Consider the following 18,995-nt stretch of genomic DNA (forward strand, 5'->3'; position numbering starts at 1 on the left):
TTTTAATTACCACCTAGAATTACTTGGTTCCTGCTGCATTATTACAAATTAGTGATTTCATCCATCTTAAACTGTCCTCGACAAGAAGTTATGTGGTATAATGAAAAAGTGCCCCAGGTTTGAGAACCAGTCACTCCAGGTAGAATCCTGCTTAGGTTATTTATGCCATTTTATACCAATTACTTAACCTGAACCATATTTCCACAACTGGAAACCTGAACCAACATACCTACAGTGCCAGAGTTGTTTTAAACACTGAAAGTACTTCTGGAAAACATCTACCATGCATGGTACCTGCCCATATGGTAAATGCTTAACAAACTGGGCAGTTAAATAATCCCAACAAATGAATTCACTAATATAACTCTTCATTAAGTAATGTGCTAACCAAACAGATGACCATACACTGAAAGTCTACTATTTTAGACAAAGAAGTTATGTGGATGAAGCTAGTCCTGGCCTCTGTTCATTTTTTCAATCTGGACCTAGAAGGATGACAGAGAAGGGACAGGGAGGTAGAAAGTGAAGGAAGGAAAAGAAAATCCCTGATAAGGCAAGGCCAAAGCAGACTACATTGGGCATCCTGAGCCTGCCAGTGCCTGGAGAATCCTGAGACTCTCCCAATGTCTGGGCTTCAGTCTTCTTATCTCTGATGATAAATAGTCACTTCTCTTAGTGTCTTGGTATCCACTGGGAATAACTGTCCCAAGCACAAAGCAATTATCCGAAAGAAAGATCTATAAAATCATAACAACCCTTAGTTAAATTATTCAAACATCAAGTAAACCTGATTAACATTATTTAACTCTGAAGTCCCTTGAGAATCTGAACTAAGCCACCCACTGATAAAACTCCATTAAAAAAAAGGCAACAGGGGAGATCTCTGTAGATCAGCATGTTTTGCATAATGTGCACTGTAACCCCATGGGAAGTGATACACAACGGGCTGCAGACAGATAACAAAATGTCCTGAAGTGCACTATACCAGTTGATACTTCTACACCCCATGCTCTTGATGTTAAACATTAAGTTTACTATACTAGCATCTTTAAAATCAATTTTCTATACTATTCATGCATTTATACTTACATATAACCAGAAACTGCTCATACATGTACAATGGCTATGAAGAAAGTAAAATGATGCCAGGAGGATCAGAGAGCATATATGCCAAAGTCACGCACCCAAGATCCCACTGATCTCAGAGAGCACTGTGTCCAAGCTGAGCACTAGGCCTCCTCCTCATCACACACTCTCAAGCACTCCTCATGGCCTGACTAGAAGGAAGTGATGCTGAGGATCAATAAATGAAAGCTGAGGATGCTTAAGCTGTTGGGTCAGGAGAGAAAGTGAAAAGGTGTTTAAGAGGTGAACAAAATTCTTCAGGGCCCTTGGCCAACTGTAAAATCCCCTGTCCTGGCAAGAGACTGATCCTTGGTGACTGTTTATGTGCAGTTACCCAAACACATCTGAGGATATAAGACATGAACACATGAACCATACATACTCTCTCTGTTTCAGGGCGGATTCTAGAATTTCCTGATAGAATGCACTAACACCCTAATTCTGGGCTAAGTGCCCAGGGAGAGAACTGCTCCTTAGCCTTGTCCAACAGCAGTGCATCTGTACAAGAACAGAGACTGGTGACCAGACAACAGGCATGCATGCAGCCCTTGTGATACACAGCACAGCTCTCCACAGGCAGCAAGTCACAGTCTTTTACGGGCTGATTCTGAAGCCTATGTAGGTGGTACTGTATGTCTAGCTCCTTTAGAGCATCTATATTACACAAGAAGGGTGGCTTAAAATCAACCACACAAATGCATCTGTGTTTATTCCAGGAAAATAGCTAGGCCTAGAGACTAACCTAGAGAAATGTCATCCTGAGAAGGCCTTGATTTCTTTACCAGCCACCTGCTAGGGGCTGATTATAGCCCTTGGCTAGTCAGATGTTCTTTCAGATAAAATTTCTGCTTCTGGCCCTCAGGTCTATCCACAAGAGCTGTGACCCATGAAGCAGCCAGAGATGAAAATAAAGCTACCACTCCATCACTAACAAATAATAATGCCATTCTTCAAACATTTACTGCCTGCAGAACATGGTCCCACTCCCCAAACCAACTGTGTCCAGGGGGACTTCTTAAGGACTCTGCAGCTCCCAGCCTCTTCATGGGTGACATTCACTTCAGCCACATTGTAGACTTGAAGCTGTTGCCCATCTTTTTCTGGATTTGAAAGCAAGCCCAATTGGCCATCCTCTCTGGGGTCCACCCCAACTTTATGCCCAAGCTTCCACTTCCTTCCCAGAGCCTCAGTTGTCCAGGAATAGGTCTGCAGCCCTGTATCCTTCACTCTCACTTTCCTCTGGAGATTCTGTGCACTCTACCCACCTTCCATTTTGTGGCCCATTTCTAGAGTAGATATGAAGACCATTCCCACATTCCCAAGCTCTGGGTCTAAAATTCCAAACTGCATACTGGAGCATTCACCTCAATCAACATGTGAAGATTTGAGCTCCACCTTGCTCACCATTTATTAGGGGCCAGATTCAGAAAAGGACAGGAACCCCCCAACTAAGCTGACACTGCAGTGGTGATCACCTCGGGCAAACTGAGACTGAAGCTCTTCTCTGTCTCACTTACACCATCTTCCCATTGTCAGAAATAGTCCCTTGCTGTGCTCCCCTAACTTCCTTATTTTCTCAAAAGCATCATCACCCAGATTTCAAACCTAAGTTATCTCTAACAATGTCCTATCCCTCACCTTTGATGTGGAATCAATTATCAATACTTTCTCATAAAAGTATTTGAAAATCATTCTCTTACCACTGATAAAGTCATGGGTTTCCGTCCCCATGCCCTTCAATTCTCAGTATTACATAATCAGATCCTACCTGAGCTCCATCCTCCTGGTGGCCCTTCCTTCAAACTCAGCTGCACCCTCAAGTCAAATCCAATGCACTGCCTAATTTAATCAGATCAGGAGCCTCCAAGCCACACAGCACTGTCAGTGGGGGATATAATGTTCAACTGCCTGGCCTCCCCTTTATATTTCTCTACATTGGGTCCTCAAAAACCTTTTTAAACTTGTGGTTCCTACTCTCCAGCACAAACCCTACTCTAATAAACCAGTGCCCACAAAACCCATGCACATCCCTATCTCCACCTCTCTTCCACATTTCCCCCTGGGTGGAATTCCCTCCTCCTGGTCAATGAAAAACTCAGGCACTTTGAAAGCCCTGTGCAAAGCTTGCTTTTCCACAAACCATGCTCCTTGTGGGGTTATTTCCCTCACTTGAACTACTGCATAAAATCTTACTTGATATTCCCCTGTACCCACAGATTGAATCCTTACCCTCCCCCTTCCCTGTGAGCTGTTATTCCAGGTGGATCTCTGTTATCTCCCAGAAAGGACACAGATGTGAGTCTCCGCAGAAAGGAACTGGCCTCTGATTGACTTCCATCATGTGCCCAATGGCTCTAGCACAGAGTCTCATGTACAAGACATCTAGGAGATGAAGACCTAATAGATACTTGAGCTGTTTATTTCTCATGGCTTTAGCTGAGTCCTGGCTGGGGCAGGGGATGAAACACCTCTGGTCTTACTCCCCACTGCATTCTCCAGCCATGTACTGCTGAATGGAATAAATGGGGCACAGGCTGAAGTTCAGTGCATCCAACTACAGTAACTCCCACCATGAAGTCTTCACTGATTCCTCTTGAGCATCAAGTCTTTATATCCCTACAGATGTTGCTAACACCTCTCTTAGGACACTGAAGCCTGCTTCTATTAGAATTAAATATAAACTTTTCTCATCCCTCACATTAAGCCCACAAATGGATGGCCTGACTCTTCCTTATTTCTTATCCTCAGAAACATATATCATGTTTTCCTCAACTGAATTTGACCAGTTAATGCTCAGGTTAAGTCTAGAAGTATGAACCTCAGATTCAAGAAGAGGTTGCAAACAGAACAAGACAACCAAAGTTTGAACAAAGTTCCTGCCCTCACCTGATCCTTCAGATGCTCACAAGTTAGAGACAATACTCTTTGTGACATATCTGTATAGGGAATCAATGCCCCTTTTTGCTAACCAACAGCTTATACTCCCTCTTGAGTAAGACAGCTCAATAAAATCCTCACTACAAGTCAATAACATTAATTGTTATGCATGGTCAAAGAATCTTCTGCCACACAAAGATAACAGATTGTTTTCTATTTTTCAGACTGTTGTGTGGTGGGAAATAAATATTAGAACACTTGCTTGCATAAATATTCCCATGAAATAATCAATAGTTCATTAATATGCAGCACATTAAATTTCACAAACCTCTAAGCAACTGAAGTGCTGTCCAATTAATGGGTTTCATTAATAATTGACTACATTAAACTCATTGGCTTTAAACTTGCCTTAGACTGATAATTTATACTTATCATACAACATGTGATAAATGACTAGTGTTAAGGTTAGATTTAAGAGTTTCTCTTTTACATAAAGTAGTTTGATGAAATCTCAAGTTTGAGGACCCCTTGATTCTATCAGTGGAGTATTCTGTGGCCTAACAGTGTCACCCATTGGTAAAAGGCACAGTTTGTGTTTAAAGTGGCTGCTGCTTTTAAAAGAAATCACTGACATGTGTTTCTTACTGGAAGGAAAATAGGAGAGCAGTTTTTCGAATTGCGTTAAGGAAACTGGTGAGTAAATCTAAAAATCACAGGACTGGCACAGAAGAGAGCTATTCTTTGACCAAGGTGGCTCTGAAGCCTCAGGGGGGTACACTATTGGAGGGAGGGAGTGGTGTGCAGCTCTGAGCCTGGCTCCACTGGAACAGGCAGGCAGTGAGGAGTAGGGCAGGAGTAGGGCAGGCCACCTTAAGTCAACTCATTACCCCAGGCAGAGCAAGGCAGCTGTGGCCACCCTTGTTATTTTTGCTTCACTGTCTGTCCCTGCTTTGCCCATCAACCATTCAGCCACTTCAATTCTCAAAAGCTCATCTCTTTCTGAAAAAGAAAACAAATTAGACAGTGATGCTCCAAGAATGATTCTAAAAAACTTTAAAAAAAACAATAACTTGTATATGTTGAAGCTCAATTGAAAATAAAAAATTAATTTCTTTATCTTTATAAAGAGAAGGCTGGGTCAGATGACCCCTGAGATTCCTTACCACTTAACCATCATGATAATAAAGAAGTTCAGTTTATCTGTTGATCTCCTCCCACTTGAAGATTCTCAACTGTTTGACCCAGGGCCAGAGAGAAGGTTCACATAGAAACAGAAAGTGGATTTATTTTTATTAAATCAAACTTCAAATCCAGGGGCCTCCTAAATATCATAAACAGGAAAACACATTTTTAGAAATGCAGACCCTTATCATGGCATTTGCAGGTAAATGGAAGCATTGGAGAAGATAATGCTAAGTGAAGTTAGCCAATCCCAAAAAAAAAACAAATGTGAATGTTTACTCTGATGTAAGGAGGCTGACTCATAGTGGGGTAGGGAGGGGGAACATGGGCAGAATAGACAAACTCTAGATAGGGCAGAGGGGTGGGAGGAAAAAGGAGGGGGCAGGGGATTCACAATGATGGTGGAATGTGATAGACATCATTATCCAAAGTACATTTATGAAGACACAAATTGGGTGTCAATATACTTTATATACAGAGATATGAAAAATTGTGCTGTATACATGTAATAAGAATTGTAATGCATTCTGCTGTCATTTATTTTTTAATCAATAAAAAAAGAAATGCAGACCCTTGAACTAGCAGCAGCAAACATATATATGCCATATATGATAAGTAAAAATAAAGCAGTATTTATTCTTCCTTGCACAAAATCATGTACTGTGACTATATATTATAGCATTGTATTATTTCAAGTCTGAAGCCTAAAAACTACCCTGAAATCAAGCCACAATTCAGCCTTATTACTCCTCCCTTAGCTTTTCTTGACATTTCTTTGCCTTCTTTAAAAATCTATGGATATTCTTCTTGCCTAATTCCCCTAAAACCCAAACACATGAAAAAAGTTATTTTTTTTCTCCACAACCCTTATGTTTAGAAACTAAGCATCTACACTCATAGACTACTTTTAAGAAGATAATTTTTGCAGCTTCCTTTTTGATGAGTCTGTTGATAATATGTTGCAAAAGTGTACGTACATATACTTAAACCTGGAAATTCTACTTCTGGGAATTTACCAAAGACATAAGCAAAGACATAGACAAAAATATATGTATAAGAATACTTTTTCTAGCAATTACTTATGATAGTAAAAAAATGGAAAAAGATATTTAAATATCAAATAATGGAACATAATGCAGCTTAAAAATCAGATAGTATTAGAATAAAAAATGAAAAGGAAATATTCATGATAGATTAAGTGGGACAAAAATACCAGATTCCAAATAATATACCCTTTGTTTGTAAAACAAATGCCTACGTGTGTGTGTGTGTGTGTGTATGTGTGTGTGTGTGCAGGGTGAGGGGTGTCTAAATGCAAAGAGATCTTCAACGTGTTGTTTTAGAGCCAGCAGCAGCAGCACCACCAGGACCAGGGAATTTGTCAAATGCAAATTTGTAAATGTGTAGCAAATGTGTAAATGTGTAGCAAGAAGTACTTTCTCTAAAAATGAGATCTACTGAATCATCTATCTGGGATGCTCCTAGCAATCTATTTCCATAATGTGTACCCTGTGCCACACAAACTTTGAGGAAGTTACTAAATCCACCCCATTGCCCAGATGGGAAAACTGAGGCTCAGAGAGGCTGAGGACCTTGTGGAAACCTACAAAGCAAATGAGTGGCAGCATCAAGCAGCTCCCTCCAGAGTCCATGCTTGAACCACTTTACTGTAGGGCCTGTCTGCATTAGCGCTCAGGTTTGGAAGTGTGCTCTGTACTCTTGCTGCTAAATGAAGAACATGATGCATCCCAGTTATAATATGATCTCCTTCCTAGTGTCTTGGCACTTCTGTTACAGGGTGACCAGTGGTGGGAGGCCTGTTTTGGCATTATCACTAGCATCACCATTAATATACCTCTTGATGAATACCTGGCTGACATATTTGAATGCTATAAATAGATGTTTAGCTCTAAGTGTACATTAAATATTGCTGCAGTCTGGATGGGCACAAATCACGAGCCATTCAAGCAGGAACAAACTTTATTTTCCGAACTCCCGCGAACGCCACCCACGCGACCCTCCTAGGCACACCACACACCAACCAGAACTCCCTCTACCAGAACTTCACCGACCAACGCGAACTCCCCAGGTATCCCTGTGAGAACTCCAAAGTAGTGGGCGCCCGAGGCGGACAGCAGAGATCTATATACAATTGAATACACAACCTGTTTCAATCCAGCATCATGTTAATGGCTCGCCTCTCAACCATTACTTCTGGCAAAATGCCAGAGGCCATTCCGGCTGGGCTGTGGCTCTCAACAAAATATCAGCCCATACTAGAAACTCTCATATACATAAGCAATAGCCAACTAACAGGTAAGATGTTTCTACTGCCATCCAGCTTGGAGCAGCCATATGGCAATTCCATAAACAAGAGTTTACAAACCCTGTGTTCTACTGTCTTTGAAATTATGCAACTTTTGATCAATTCCTTTGGATTCTGTTTTACTTCAAAGTCTGCACATAATGTAATGTTTAAATATTTAACTGTTATTTTGTATACATAGGATTCAAATTTACAAAAGTTATCACACCTTACCCCTAAGCCACAAATTCTTGAAGAGAAAAGCATCCCCTGGTACTTTTATTGCATATTATTTTTTGAGGAGAAAACACCTCAGCCACTCATTTCAGGAAACTACAAAGAGGATGGACTGGGAATAGAGTTGGTTTAGGCTCAGTCAGTCCTGAGAGGAAGGAAACTCCACAGACCAGAAAAAGACTTCCTGCTGGACTGACTTTCAAAGCTTCCAATATTCCTGTCTTCAAGAGCTGAATAATAATTCCATAAAATTCATGACTAAACTAACATGCTCAAAAGAAGAGACTCTTATCTTTAAAAGCACTTAATGTGTTGAGAGTCACAGCCTAAATGGCCCCAGCAACCAGCTGATTGGCTCACAGCGGCCCCAGCACCAGCTGATTGGCTCCTCTGTGGTGATGCTCATTGGGCTGTTTCCCTGCCCTTTCAGACTACAGAGCTGCTCATTGGGAGACTCTTTTGGCTCCACCCACGTGACCCAGCCAATCGGCCTCAAGAGCGGTTGAGAGGTTGTCTGGGAGAGCCAGTAGTGGCAGTTGGGCTCTGAGGGAATTCCTGAAGAGCTTGCATGGTGTGGCTTTGCGTTCAAAAAATGAAGTTAATTCCTGCTTAATAAGTGGCTCATGAATTGTGCCCAGCCAGACCATGACCAAGCCTAATTGACCAAACTAACATGCTCAAAAGAAGAAACTCATCTTTAAAAGCACTTAAAGAGAGAAAATTCAGAAGCAACACAGAGGCTATCTGTCCAACCTGTCATGTCTTCAGAAGAGGAAACTGGGGCTCAGGGAGATGAAATAACTAAGTTTGCAGAGAAGTTGGCAAGGCCTAGACCAGAACCAGGAGTAGCTGCCTCTGGTCCATGCATCAGTCTACCACATGGTCTGCACTTCCCACAGTCCTTGTAAAGTTTTCTAAATTGATTTTCTCTATTTCCTTCTGTTTGGGGGTGTCTCTGGCACCATGACTAACATCGTTATTATCCTAATCAATAACTGGTTATCACTAACATCGTTATTATCCTGATAAATAACTGGCTATCATCTCTGAAGACCAAAATAATCTATTTAAATTATAACTATACTTTAATAAAAGCACCAGAGTGTTATCTGCTTCTGCAGCCTGCCAAATTTTAGGATAATACAAAGTCATCATGACAATTTGCCTTTTTTTTTTGGGGGGGGGGACTTGAAATATGACCATTTAACAGCAGCAATGTTATAAAAACAGTGAATTAGTGAATGCTTAGACCCAATCACATCAGAAATCCTCTCCAGTCTCTACTTACCAACTCATCCTTCTGTTGAGTCCTACCCTTCCCCAAACATCAGTATTTAGGATAAAATTAAATAATAAGTTGTTGAAAAAATGAAAATCAGCCCCACTGACAAACTGGAGAAGGAAAGACAAGTTTCACAGACAGCTCTACCACAACATCTCCAAAAGAACCTGAAGGAGGCTCAAAATGGGATACAGAGGACTCAAATTTCTACCACAACAAGAAGCAGACTTCCTCTTTTCTGCCTAATATGTGTGATTGCTAAGTGACCATTCTAACCCCACCTGTCTGCTGCTCCCAGATAAAAATTACTAAGCTGCCCAATTACCAAACAGTGCCTGCCTCTGACCACATCCAACAAAGATCTGACCCCATCTCCACAATCACACCTTCAGGTCCCTTAGCACAGGCACCAGACCACCTCTGCCTTTCCAAGACAATCACTAGGTTGTTCTGGGGATTGAGTTCTGTGATGCAAAAGAAGATATCCCCTTCTAACCTCACACATGTTCCTGGTGATTTGGGGACATGTGATTTGAGATACTTTTGTCTTAATAAGTTAGCAATGTGTGGTAATAGTAGAAAGAACTTTACACAAAAGGTTCACAAACCTAAATCCTAACTTATCACTTCTCTGGGTAAAACAACCAGTACCCCATCATTTTATAACTTTTCATCTCAAATGACTACATTTCAGCCATACTGTGAATTAAGTGCCTCTCCCTTATGGAAGAAAGTATTCTGACTTCCAACCACTCAACTTACTGTCTTAACTTCTGAAATACAGCACAGTTAAGCAGTTGCCAAGAAAATTTCCATTTTTCACTCTTACAAAGAAAAAAGAGACTTTCATGCCAGAAACAATGGCCATGGTTATGTTTCCTCTGTACGATTAAAAATGTTTCATAATTAAAAGAATATAAGGTGAGTCTTATTTGATTTCTGCTTTCACAATGAAAAATGAGTGTGAGGATTAGGCATAACTTGGGAGGACATCTGTCTCTAACTAGACCCTATTTGCACAGTCCAGGTACTTTTAATTAAAGCCTGTTTTCCCACTTACTCTCTTCAGGCTGCCTCATGGGCTTTCTGAATGTGAACAACAAATAGCCCTTTCATTATGGAGGACACCAAAAGCAAAACAGGAATGGTACCCCAATAGTTGCTACAAGACAGAACCACAGAACTACCTATTTAAACATTCACTTTGTCCCTCCTAAGTATGGGGAGGTGGGCCCTAAAATTCTAGTGGGCTGTAAGGTAAAGTCCCCTGTGGATGAGGACATCAGGATACAATATGAGGAACCATGGTACACTGGTTACACCCCCAGGGTGAGGAGTGCAGAGAGACCTCAGAAAGCAGATCTTCCTAAGACTCCTGCCGACTCTACAAGGAGGAAGATTTTCCCTTGAAGATGCTCAATGAGAATGCTCTGGAGCGTGTAGATAACACCTAAAAACAGGGAGCTGAAACCACAGAGGTCCATTTTTAGCTCACAGAAGAATGCTGAAGTGAAACAGTCTGGGCTCTCCTCGTTGCTCCACCCACCTCATAGCCCCTGAATCAGAGGAGGAGGGGAAGGCAGGGAAATCCCCCTCACTGGCTCTCTACATCTGGAGAGAAGGCACTCCCAGAAGTCCTTTGGGGGCTTCATGCATCTCAGTGAATATAACTCTTAATTTGAAAAGTCCTAGTTTGATAAAGTGGTCCATGGTAATGTCTCCCAAATGCACAAATGATTGAGAAGTGCTGATTGCCAAGTTTCTTGATTGCTCCCAGCCTGGCCAGGATTATACAGCTGAAAAAAGAAATGAACCAGTCAGCACTCAGCATGCCAGATATCAGCCCAGGTCACAGTGTCCTCCTCTGTCCTATCCCTACCTAATGAGAACCCTGCTCAGGGCAGTGCACGAGCTGTACACCAACTCCAGGCTTGATCTGAGATCCTACACTGTGCTCTATACTAGTACCTTCACAGGGGATCTCTGCATGATGCCATTCAGGCCATAGGCCTCAGCCTGGCTTCACAGTTCAGCCTGTGATTGAAACTTCAGGCTAAGAATTCAGGAGGCCAGCCAAGCACTGCCACTTCTCAAAGATACCCAGGTACTCTCAGTTCTGTAGCAAACAGACACCCAAAATGAATAGTACCCACACTTTTGTGCTAAGATTTGACTTTTGTCCCATGAGATTTTCAGGGTACTTCATAATAACTTCTCCAAAGCAGTTGTTATGAACAGACTCCACTCCCTAATCATCTATCCTACATCTGCTTCCCACCTTCCCATGCCAGTCTTCCACCCCAAAATGCTCCCTACCCTGTAGTCAAATTAGAAAACACAGCAAACTCTTCCTTAACAAACAGTGTCTCTTACTTCTTTGTAGTATGTGTCCCTAAGCCACCTCTCACCCCAAACCTTCACCTGCCACTGGCTCATCCTCACCCTTTACTCCATCTCTACTCAAGCATCACCTCCCTTATTCACCAATTTAACCCTGTCCCTTGACTGGGGATCTCTGTCCTGAGCCCATTTCCCACCTCTCCCAATCTGAAATCATTTAATATATTGCTGGATACTTGTTATCTGATTGTCTCCTCTCTGGATATTTAGCTACATGAAGTTCAGGGCCACTTCTGTTTTATGTACTACTGTTTCTCTAAGACCTATAATATATTAAATGTCCAACTGTCATTTGTTAAAGTTTTACAATAGCTCAATAAATTTTGCACAGAAAAAAAGTGTATAAACATTTTTATCTGTCCTATATTGGTGATGGTGCAAAAAGAGTTGTCTTGGGAAAACGGTTTCTCCCTACTGAGTGCATCTATGCTCTGCCACAAACTCTTGATTAAAACATTTTTTTATCATTTTGTTTTTTTTGCTATTTAATTGTTTGAAACTTACAAGAGAAACTATATTAGCAAAGATGGCTTGATACCAAGGAAACCCACAGAAATACTAATTCTACTACTACTACTACTACTACTACTACTACTAGTTAACTTTTGAGCCTTAATACCTTCTAGGCATTGTCTTAAATATTCATATTTCATCTCTTCAACAGTTCTTTGAGGAAGTGTTAACATCCTAATTGACAGAGGCTGAGCCCAACTTGCCCAGGGTCATGCAGTGGAAACCAGCTTCTTCACTACTACACTATATTCTATCTCTTATAAATGGAGACTAGGAGACAAGAAAAATGAGATATGGCTGTCTCGCCCTGGTTTGGAGCCAAACAAATCATTTTTAAAATTGTTTTTAGAAAAAGATGAAATTCATCCTTTCACCCTCTCTACCTGAGTCCAGGCAACTCCCTCCTTACTCCTCCCAGGTGCCCATCATCCTCCCAGTTCCCTAATCTCCCTCATCCATGCACCATGTGCTTTGTAATTCAGATCATGGTCCAGTTGTTTGCCCTCCACTACCAGTGTGTATAAGTACAAACATTCACACATGTACACACTTGGAAATTCTAATATGGCATGCTCTCTCTAGCTTTTAGAAGTGAGAAATTATGTAAGACACCTAATTAAATAATTTCACCAAACAAAATAAGGGCATAAAAGGGAAACAGCACCTTGGCCTTCCTAGCGATGCTAAAATGCATAACTTCTAAAAGTATAGTTTGAATCATTACAAAGTGACCAAAATTGATTAGAAAGTGTCCATGGAGAAAATAAGCAGACTGGCCAATATGTGTGTGCATCCCAATTTTCCTAACTGTATTCTTTCCTCCATTTCAGAAGTAGAGAAGTTTCCCTGGACTGTGCTACTGGTAAATGTGGGGAGCACTGGAAAATTGTGGTGAGCTGATTAGGGAAACTATAAAATCTATATTTGTTGCTGAATTCTTAAAAATATATCAATGCCCTAATATTATGAGCTGCTGGGCATAATAAAAAATGAATCTGACAGTTTAAATTCTTATTAACTTCCAAGAACTAAATGTGAAGGGGATCCCAGACTGGTAAATAAAAAATAGGAGAAAAAACCTTCAACTATTGAGCTGTGTGAGCCCAACTAAAGAGTAAGTAAATCATACATCCCTGAAAGGCCATGCTGATTTGTTTACTGCCATATGAGCCAACTGGCTTAGTTATACCAAAGGAGAATCAATTGTAATGGCCACACCAGTCTAATACAAAAAAGACACTGACAAGGACCCAGCAGGATAGTCTAAGGAGGATCTATATCCCAGATGGGAGACACCAGCCTTACTGAGGCAAGGAGGACACATCTGCTAAGTGGCAGGAGACAAGGCTAGGAAGGTAGAGGAGCCATGATCACAGGGTCCAAAATCAGGCCTGGTTTACCTGTGATGTGGCCAGTAAGACACACATGTAGCAGGTCCCTAAAGAAGAAGAAGGCATGGTAGAAACTGTTTTAGGAATGTGGGTAAAATCACTGCCACCAATTTCCCTGATTTAGCCTATGATAAAATGGGAAAGTGGTCAGAAACCATATTATGAGAGGATTTCAGATTTTGTTCTGAATACCACAGGCAGGCAGCGGGAAAGGACCCTGCAGCTCAGGCTTATAAAACTACTTCAGAAATAGTAATGCTGCTCAGTCCTTCCTCAGCTTAAATCTGCAAATCCTTCTAAGTTCAGTCTAATACACAAAAGACACTGACAGACCCATAAAATAACAAAATATAAATAGTGGTTTCAACAGTAAAAAAGAGAAATAACTAGGTATATCTGGAATGCATTTTCTACTTTCCAAAATGTTCAACTTGAAATCAAATGGAAATTAAATTAGCATATCTCCAAATGTGATGACAATTTTAACCATTAGGGATACCCTCAAGAATAATATTCACAGGTTGTTTTAAGCAGAGGACAGAATGGTCTTTTAATGTAGAACAGTATTGTATTAGAATATGCAATTAAGTAGCTCCTGCCCAAAGGTGAGGCTTCAAAGTGAACCAGAACCTAGGAAACAGGCTTGGGAGAGACTGCTCTCAGTGAACATCACTCACGTTAACTAAAGCCACTCTCCAGTCACTGTAACTGTCCAGGTGAGGATGTTTTTAGCTTTCTTTTGACAAGTAGTGGGTGAAAGCTCTGTCTTAAGGCTTTGTAGATGCTTTACAGCATCTGGAGACATTTTAATAATAGCTTAATTATATCATAAGAAATGTCAAAAAAGAAACAAACAGAAAACTCTCCCTTTTCAGGAAAAGAGACCACCATCAGATTTAGATTCCTCTCCACAGAAGATAAAGGTCTGTAAGCAATGCTCCTTTAGGAGAACACCACATCAGCCACATCAAAGCAGGCACATGTCCTTTAGAAATTCAGAAGCAAGGGGGAACTAAGCCCCAGATGTTAGCTGTCTTTTGCATGTCTCAAAGCACTTCAACTTCTAGCCCTAAGACCAGAGAGAAGCAGGAAAGGCCCACACCCCTGGTGACAGACTCAGAAATAACAGCTCTGCATGCTCCTTGCAGGACCCCTCTCCACTGTGAAGGCAGCTGCACCTCCACTGTAGACAAGACAGCCTTGTGCCATTTTCCTTGGGTGAGAAGCAGTGCTGCCTGAGCTGTCGCAGAATTGACGAAAAGCAAAGTCTGTCTCCACTGTATGTGAAAGTACGACTTTTACAATTTTGCTTAAATAAACCTTTAAGTTTCTCTACTAAATCAATGAATTGCTATTAAAAGGAAAAATCTTAAAACTCAGAACAGCCATAAAAATGAATAAAATAAATAAAAACATATGGAGGGAAACAGTATTTCTACTTCAGTAGGAAATGCTGGAGTTTTTCCTGTATACAATAACCTATGGATAAGCAATCAGTTCAACAGATATACTTATTTCTCATTAAAAAAAATGTTCTCCCTGATTTTAGAAGCCAAGTGCTAATTATACAAAACTGGGAAAAAGAGAAAAGTATAAAGAAAATAAAATGCCACCAATGACTATACTACTAAACATATTCATATTTTGACATATTTCCCTTCAATTAATATGAATATATGCCTCTTTTAATTGTTAAGGAAAATTAAGATTCACACTGAATAGACAACTTATTGCATTTGCAAACATATCACCTATAATAGAATACTTAATAATTTTGTAATATGTCATTATATGGATGTGCTAAAAATGACTTAATATTCTCTATTGTCCTATTCAAAATGCAATTGATTTCAATGTAACAAAGGAGGAAAAGACCACTATTTTGATTTTCAGCATCCATTCTGTGGCTAACCTTTAAGACAGTATCCACTCTCCATGTTTAGTGGGATATCAAAAGGAGCCATAAGGTAATTCAAATCTGAATTTCAGTTATCCTAGGCCTTTCCATTCACATATCTGTGTGAGACTGAATCTTCTGCATATGCTGCAACCAAAACCACCCACCACATAGACTGAATACAGAAGAAGGTATGGGAAGACAACTATTTTCTATTAAACCTGATTATAATAAAACAGGCTTCCTGAAAGGAAAACAGTAGTACTTTTTTCACTAAATTCTTTTTGACTTGGAAAACAGTTTTCATTTTTAAAAAAACCTATTAAAGATTTGCACAAATATCTATACTTGTTTTATTTTGTTATTCTGACTCATAGGAACTCTGAGATAAGTGATGTGTGAGCTGTTATGTGATCATTTGTTATGCAGCAATAGGTAAGTAGTGCAAGTTAGAAAGCAGGACAACCAAGTTTAACTGAGTTTAACCAAGGGAAGAGGAGAGAAGGTAGTAGCTAAAGGAGGAGGTGAGGCTTGGTTTGCCACTGTTTGTTCTGTTCTGCTTGGACCCTAAGATGGGAGGGAACCAGTGCCCATAAACACTAAGAGAAGGAAAAACCAGCACAGAGAGGTTGAAACAGGTAAGAAAGAATGGGGTGGAGAAGCTGATTTTTAGAAAGTGAGAGGGTTCCTCTTTAACTTATATAAACAGAAAAATGCAGATTTTCAAAGGGGCCATGAGTAGGAAAGACAATGGCATCATCTAACCATCTTATTTTTGATAGAAAGATCATCTGCTAAGAACCACAGACAAGGAAAGATGGGGCTGAGAATGAGACTTGAGAGTTAAGAAGTGCCAAGAAGGTTGAAAAAAATCATTATGGAGAGAGAGAGAGTGTGTGATTAGGAAAATGTTTATTTCCAGGAAGTATTGAGGCTGGTGGGTAGGAACAGGATTTTATAGAGAAATCTATGTAACTTTCTCTGGCAGGACTGGGCCATCAGATAAAGGCATGTGTGGGTGGTCCAACCCTCCAGGGCTGTCTTGAACCAAGACAGAGACAGAGGTGTGTCAGTGTGTTGACAAGGCACAGCTAGAGTGCTGGCCACGGTACTGGACATGTGGAGCAGGTAGGGATACATGTGTGGGGGAGCAAGGGGCTGGAAAACAGCCTGTAGGGCAAGAACCTGTTCCTTAGGTTGAATAAACTTACAGACAGAAAGCATAAGTTTTGGGCACAGGGTAGACTGTGAATTTCAGAGCAGAAGCAGTTCCTAGCATTACCAAGAGCTACAATAGTGATTCTGTAGGATGATCCACTCAACATGGTTTGGGCACTGAAAGTCCCATATCCTGAGCAATCCTTCACTCCCAAGACTGCTCCAGTGCCCATTGAGTGCCAGGCAAACTGAGGCTGCGGGTCCTCCAGTTCTGGCTAGACTGGAATCACCTTGTGAGCTTGAACAAACATATGGAACATTAGGCTATAATTCAGTGCCAGGTGTTCAATAAATGAGGATTCAGGACCATCAGAGGATACCACTGAGGAAAAGAAGAGACAATATGATTGAAATGAGCCTGAAAGAATCAGGGGTAGGAGAGGAATGATCTGAATCATTTCTTGCCTCCAGACTCCAGAGTACTCCCAGGGGTGGGAGATGGGGCACTCTCCACTCACAAGGCTGTCCGGACAGCAGCAAACTCAGAAAGGCTTTTAGGTAGGACTAGGAGGGAAGACACTCAGGGAGAAGACAGGAGCTGGCTGACCAACACAGAGCAGACGAGGAACACAAGTGGAAGGGCCTAGAAGAACAGGGAGTGCATGGGGACAGAGGTGAACACATAGAGCTGTCCTAGGAGCAAAGTCCTAGGAGCTCTTAGGGATGGGAGGACCCAAACAGGAGATGATGGTGAGAAGGACACAGAGCAGATGGAGGAGGGAGGGCTGCACTCACATGATCTGGGGGACCACTGGTTGGTGATGCAGTAAATAGCATCAACCTGGGATCTGGTGTTCCCCGCTGTCTATGGGACATAACACATAGCCATATTTCAACACACTGGAAACTGCTATTTGGTGTAAAGACAAATTTATCCCAGAGAAAAGAGGAATTTTCTAAGCTTGGGAATTAACTCCTTGGTCCTCATCTAACCATCCCCCCCCCCTTGGAACTGTATTCTCCTATGTCTGCTTCACACATCAGCATCCTCTTTCTCTTTTTATTCAACCTTTGTCCAACCCTGAGTATCCTTAAATCCCTCGTCTTTCACTAATGACATGTTTGGCACAATGGAATCAAAAAAATTCTCATAGTTTTACAGATTTGACAACTGCCAATAATAGAGAAATATAGAGTGTAGACAATATTTCTTGACAATAAAAGCCAAAAGGAAAAAGATTCAAGTTTTCACATACCCATGGAAAGAAAAGGAGGGTATGTATTATGATGAGTTGTATTTTGTATTCTTATAATTTGCACTGTGTGTGTGTGCTCATTTGCACAGATGTACATATGTTAAGATTGTACCATCTGGTGATTTAAGTCTTAGGGAAACTATAAAGACTCAACAATAAAATATTTTTCCAGGCAAAACTTTTTAGGAAAAATATATGCAGTAGAATTCCATTAATTCAGTACGTTCAGCTGAGTTTTGGGCAAGATGGAAATAGTTCAGTCAGCCTGGGGTTGCAGGGCCCTAACCTAACCCAGAGGTGGAGTAAGCTCACAGGTCAAGGGAAACATGAGGCACATCAGGGGCCTTTTGCCTCCTGGGGTCCTCGATCTCCTGTCACATAGCCAAGTTCTTTCTCCTACCCCTCAAGGCGGGATCCTGCTACCTCTCACTTATGCACTCATGGTTTCCCTTAGTCCTGGGGAAGCACCTGTCCCCACCTCAGCCCACAACCATCCAGGAAGGCTAGACAAGCAAAAAGAAGCATCACAAACCAGAACACAGAAAATGGAGCACAAGTGCCACCTGCTAAGTCTATTTTCTAAGGGTTACCAATAAATATTTATTAGAAAATGACTGTCATTAGTTACAGAAAAAAATGTATTCTTTTTTAAAAAATATTTATTTTGGGGTCTGGGATTGTGGCTCAGCAGTAGTATGCTTGCCTAGCATGTGCAAGACTCTGGGTTCAATCCTCAGCACCACATAAAAATAAATAAATAAAATAAAGATATTTTTTTAATTTTATTTTTTAGTTGTAGGTGGACACAATATCTTTATTTCATTTTTATGCAGTGCTGAGAATCAAATCCAGGACCTCACATGTGCTAGGCAAGCACTCTACCACTGAGCCACAACCCCAGCCCCAAGAAAATATATTCTTCATAAAGAGTTCACATGTTAAGCCAGTGTTTCTTAAGAAGGCATTTATCACTGCTATTGAAAATTTTATTTCATGTAAATAAATATAAATGCATGCAAGGTAGATGATTACTTAATGTTAATGAGAGTAACTCATATTTTTTCTCAAGTGAAAAGACATTGCAAATGTACCTACCTTTAAAAAAAGTGTATATATATATATATATATATATATCTGTTTCTCTAGATCAACATTACATTTCCACCAAATATTTGTGCACACTAGGCCAGGCAGAAAAGGGGGTAAAAGAATATGTAGTAGGAAAAGCCAAAGCCCCATGGAATTATTATACCAGGATGAAGGAAAACATCAAAATCCCTTTTCTTATTAGACAGGTATTAACAGGGGCTAAAATACCACTGCCATTGTGGATGGTGAAGACACTCTCCTGATACCATCAAGCAGTAGAAAG

Source organism: Urocitellus parryii, assembly GCF_045843805.1.
Source record: "Urocitellus parryii isolate mUroPar1 chromosome 10 unlocalized genomic scaffold, mUroPar1.hap1 SUPER_10_unloc_1, whole genome shotgun sequence".
In the NCBI taxonomy this organism is placed as follows: domain Eukaryota; kingdom Metazoa; phylum Chordata; class Mammalia; order Rodentia; family Sciuridae; genus Urocitellus; species Urocitellus parryii.